General features: G+C 50.5%; 1 protein-coding gene across 1 annotated transcript in view; it reads right to left on the reverse strand.

Moving 5' to 3' along the window:
• Positions 1 to 5,559, reverse strand: part of TP53RK (TP53 regulating kinase) — a 56,066-nt gene that overhangs the window by 18,442 nt on the left and 32,065 nt on the right. The gene's annotated exons all lie outside the window — the stretch shown is intronic.

The raw sequence follows: 5,559 nt of genomic DNA on the forward strand, positions 1-5,559 counted from the left end.
AACAGCAGTCCAGGCTCTGCAGGGCATGAAACATGTCAAAGGATGAGAAACAGAAGTTTTTCTTCTGTTGCAAAGGTTTTCTGCTTCTGTGGGTGTGTCTACATGGGCAAAAGATCTGGGAGCAGTTTACTCTCGAGTAAACTACTCCAAAGTAAACAATCCCAGCATGAACGACTCATGCCCCCAGCGGCTGGGGGGGCACGGTGGCAGCAAGAGTGTGGCGGTGGCAGCAGCAGTGGGAGCACAGAGGCGGTAAGCAGGGGAGCTCCCGTAGACGTCACTGGCACTGTCGGTGGTGGGGGAGAGGGGGTGGTGACCACCCGCAGCTGCCTCCAGCAGCATCGGTAGCGGCCAGTGGAGATCGCTCAGGGGGTGCACGTGCACCCATGTGCGCCCCCTACGCATCGCCCCTGACTTCTGGGCATGTGTCTACATATGCAGGGATGAGGGAACAGATTTGCTGCTCCTAGAAGCAGACTGCTCCCATGCCCTGCAGCCCTTGCAGCAGCCAGGGGGAGCCCTAGGTTTCCCTTGGGTGCTAGCCCAGGGGCCAGGAGACAACTGTCTCCTAGTAGGGGTTAGGACATTGCTCCCTGCCTCAAGAGCTGCCTGCTGACCAGACCTGCTCCACCACCGGATCCTGTGTGGGGACAATGTCCCCCCTTATCTCCCAGCACCAGCTCTGCAGTCATGGGGCCAGTGCTGGGAGATCCTTATCTCCCAGCCCAAGTCATGAGGTTGCCCCGTAGGGGTGGGAGATCCTTATCTCCCAGCACCAGCTCTGCAGTCACAGAGGGGAGGCTGTGACTGCAGAGTGTGGAGCAGGGGCTGCGAGGGCAAGGGGACATTGTCTCTACCTGGGCTCCAGTGGCAGAGTCTGCCCTGCCAGTAGGCAGCTCCTGGAGCCAGGAAGCAATCTCCCACCTCCTGCTGCCCAGCTCACCAGGAGCACATTTGTTCCCAGTCAGGCATGTACATGTGCGCTACTGTGCAGGTACTAATTGCAAGTAAATTTGCTACTTGCATTTGCAGGTAGCAAATTTACTCATGATTACAACCAATTACTGTGCAGTAAGTGACTGTACATGTAGATGTGGATGCTTGTTGTGCAGTAATTAGCTCTACTACTCAGTAAAGCATCTTGTGGAGACCTGCCCTGTGTCTCCAAAAGGCCACAAATTTATCCCTATATCTATGATTTATTCAGGTCCTTGAGGGTCCCCATCATAAAAAAACATCCAAAAGTATAATCTATGGTGTTTTGCTGTTTATGTGCAGGAAAGGCTGTTAAAAAAGGCATGATCCAAACCTGTAAAAGTCTATACTTTGACTTCAGTGAGCTCTGGATGAAGCCCAGAATACACATTGACTGCAAACCATCAGACAAAAGATGTTTGCTACTTCTGTAACTTCAGGCTACAGAGAAATACTTAGAGCCACTTCTTCAAAAGGTTGGTTGAAACACATTTACAAATGTACATTTACTGCATATTGTAGCCCTCTTCATAGTTTAGTTTAAAAGGGCCACAGCTTATAGCTGACAGTGTTGCATCAGCCTTATATGCTGATTTATTCTCAGCAGACTCTCTGTGTAAATGAACCATAAAGCTTTATTTGCATTCCACAGAAACACACTTTCTTGTTCTCTTAGCTAATTAATGTTTATGACCCAACACAGAAACAGGATCCCTCCAGGAAATTTAAGTTAGCTTTGTGTTTATAGGTGATCTATCCAGACAAAATGTGTGCCAAAAAACTGTGAAAAAGTCATTATTTCTATTTCTCGAAATGGAAGACTTTAAAGAGGACTTTAGAAGAACTGCAGGAAAAAAATGAACATTTTGTAACGGCTTCCCAAAGAGAGAATCCAAACTAAGGGCACTCCATCTCCATTCATAAGTGGATCTAGGATTTTAAAAGGGGGTGTGAGAGCAGTGACCAGCACTGCAGGGGTGACCGCACCCTCCTGTTCCCAGCTGTTCCCCACCAATGGGGCAGGCAAACCATGCCATGGGAGGAGCACCTGGGGACTTAAAAAGTCCCCAAGTAAGGTAAGATTCTCCCCCCAGCTCTCAGCACACCCTCTCTTTACCTCTGTACTCAGCAGAACTTCCTTTCCCATTTCCCCCCCCTCACTCTCTCTACACCTCTGGGTGCAGAAAGGAGACCTGTCTCTTGCTGCCACTGTCCTAGGTGTACCTGCCCTGATCTAACCAGGGCTGTGTGGGGCAGCTGTGCAGGAAGCTGGGCTTGGCCAGAGACAGCATCAGTGCCAGGCAGGTTACCCTTCTGTGCTTGATACCAGGCTGGTGGGAAACATGCAGAGGGACCAGGCAGGCAAGGGGAAAACAACCCACTATGATTGCTGCTGTCCCCAGCTGAGTTCAGCTCCCTGCAGCCCTGCTGGAGTGGGGCAGGAGCCTCAAGAGCTTCCCCCCACTCACAGGTCAACCAGGGACAGCAGCAGCAGGAGACACCGGGAGGAGAAGGGGTTGGAAGCGGAGGAGAGATGCCACTGAGCACAGAGGGGAAGACAGGGGGGTGATTCGTAACTGTTTTGGGAATCAAAAAAAAGTCCCAGGACGCTGCTCCGAAAGCATAGTTCAGAAATCATAAAGCTTTATGAGTTTTTGTCCTGTTCCTATTAAAGCTCATGGAAAGCACTCACAAGTTATGGTCTGGCTTTTAAAACACATTACTTAATTAACATGATTATTAGCATTACTGAAAAGAGTTGCTATAGTAACCAAACCTTTCAGATTTAATTTCTTAATCCTGCTGAAAAACTGCTTCCGTGAATGCTACTGATTGTATTGGTCTTCTTTAGTGCTTGAAGTTATTCTTTACCTTTCATGGGACTCCTGTGCAGCTGTGAGTTTATTCTGGATACAGATTTTGAAAGTGGCAGTATCAAATACTTCATTTACAACTGAAACTAGAGGAGATGAATGGGAAGCACGTATTTAATTTAAAAAAACATGGATGACTGAAAGTACAGCCAAGATGTAGGACTCTGGGAAGGAACAAAAACATAGCATTGATCAACCACTGCACAAGTTTCAGACCAGATGGCCAGCAACCTACTTTTCAAAATGCTGTCACTTCTAGTGCTGAAATGAAACAGAATTTCCAATATTGACAGTCTCAGGCATTACGAATTATTGACAGTCTTGGAAACTATGAACGAGCTCCCTGCCTCACAAGTCACAAGAATGTGTTACAAGTCATAACACTTTGAAAACAGCAGATTTGTCATTTTGTTTCTTTTTTCTCCTTTTTTGAGCCTTTTGTTTCCAAGTTTCGCTACACAACCAGGAAGTCTGAATTCTAAAAAAAAAAACCAAAAACCAAAAACATAAATCTGAGTTTATCTTCTAATTTCTGGATTCTAGGATCTGAGACTTAAAAGGAAAATATATCATGAATTGACAACACTGGGTTCCCTAGAAGTCAGGGGTGTAGCAATAGGGGAGTATGTGGGAGAATTGCCCTGCATTGTCATTTGCTTGGACGATGGCACATGGCCAGCAGGGCACACTCCTCACAGCAGGCCACCCTCCTAACAGTGTGCTGCCCCTGCAGGGCACCATGTAATGGTGGAGGCCAGTTTAAGATTGCTGCAACCTTAGGAAAACTCCAGACTTCTGCCCAGAGCACAGACCTGACACAATTCTTCCAGTACATGAGGAGCTGCAGGCAAAAATTACTTTGAATTTTTGTTGGGACATTTTCTGCTAAAGTAATCTCCACTGGGGAAGAACTTTTTTTACTATTTTGCCAATTTGTTTGTCTTCAGCACATACCTAAATCAATGTTAATGCAAAGAAGTGCTTTGCTGAGCATAGGTTTTTCTGAAGCTTTTGCTTTGAGGTGAGCACCTTAGTATGCAGCCCCTGTGGGACTCTGTGCTCAGCTCTTGCAAGACTAAAATCCTACTCCTCCCCAGAAAAAAGGAAGTCTGCACAAGCGTGAAAGCTTCCCCCAGCATCTCGGAAGTGTCATCTCTAGGGGACAGATGACCATGGACTGTTTTTTGTAATAGAAGCTCTTCCAACCCAGCACAGAACTGAAGTCACAAAGAAACCATCTGTTGGCAACAACCTCCTCTGGTTTTTCCATTTGCGTTGCTTTGAAGATCAGGTTTAGAGAGGAGGACTGTCAGAGCTATCTAGACCACCTGCAATGGGCAAAGGGGACACTGTTTGCCAGGTGAGATGAACAGCTGTCAGGAATAGGGTAGGTACAGCGAAGAACAAGAGAACATCCCCCTGTTGCTTCCAGCAGGACTTCTCTGATTTTATAGGGATAGGCAGTTTGTGTGGCAGAGTTGTAATTGCTGCAGCCAGCCAGTCTTACGCTGTCCCTGGATCCAGGGCCTGGTTTCAATCGTGATTTGGCATTTTTTGTGAAAATCATTAAATTAAGTGATTTTCACGAAATATGTGATTTGCAATGAAATGCCATATGGAATTCCGCAGCAAGCGGCCATATCGTGGCATTTCGTTGCAACAAGAAGGCTGCTGCAGGCTGGGGAAAGCATTTCCCAGGCCCTAGCAAAACGTCTAGCAGCCCAGGGGTGGGGCAAAGGGGACTCAAAAGGGACAGGGGGAGGAGGGAGATTGGGGATGGGAAGGGGAAGGGGTGTTTGCTTCTATGGCTGGGAAAACTGGGATGCAGGGGGTTGGGGGGCTGCCTTGGCAGATGGCCCTGGCACTGGGTAGAGGAGGGGCTGCTTACCCCTCCAGGTGGGAAACCTGGGGTACCAGGGGCTGGGGGCGAGAGAATACACATGTGGAGAAGCAAACAGCTCCTCCCCTACCCGGTGCCAAGCCCATCTGCCAAGGCAGCCTCCAGGCACCCCAGAGCCCTGTGCCCCGGTTTTCTGGCCCAGAGGAGCAAACAGCCCTGGTGCTGGGTAGGGACGGGGATTTTTGCCTAAGGCAGCCAGCAGCTTCCAAGGCCAGGAAAAAGCCTTTGCTGCTGCAATTAAACCTGGCCCTAAACCTGCCCCCTCAGCTAATCAGGGGGGTGCCATGATCTGGGTGTGAAAATGGTGGCCCCTGCAATGACTGGGGCAGCACGTGAGCGAGCTGGGCCTGTGATTTAAACCAGGCCCCTATGCCCACGGAATGACGGGTCCCACCTTTCCTGGCGGGTCGTTGTACAACGCGAAGCACCGTTTTGCGTGGGTAAAGACACCCAGGGCGGGGGCATGTATTTAGACAGCCACGGGAGGGCTCTGCTCCAGCACGGCCTAGTCGCCCCTGATTCCGGGAGGCGTCTGGCCTGGCTCACGGGCGAAAGCACAGGACGGGCGTCCGAGCACAGCGCTGGTTCCAGGTAGCGGGTCCGTCCCCCGAGCAGTGACCCGGCGCCCGGCGGGGGCGAGATCCGGCCCGGCCATGCCAGCCAAGGGGGTCAAGGGCGACCCCTTGCGAGCCCCGGGCCGCCCCCGCCCCGCGTGGAGGCAGCGCAGGAGAGCGCAGCCCCAGCGAAGGACGCCGAGCCCGTCTCGCAAGCGCCCGGCGGGTGGGGGCGCGGGGCGGGCGGGACTACAAC

The sequence above is a fragment of the Gavialis gangeticus genome, unplaced genomic scaffold (assembly GCF_001723915.1).
Source record: "Gavialis gangeticus isolate Ggan-Ray unplaced genomic scaffold, GavGan_comp1, whole genome shotgun sequence".
NCBI classification, from domain to species: domain Eukaryota; kingdom Metazoa; phylum Chordata; order Crocodylia; family Gavialidae; genus Gavialis; species Gavialis gangeticus.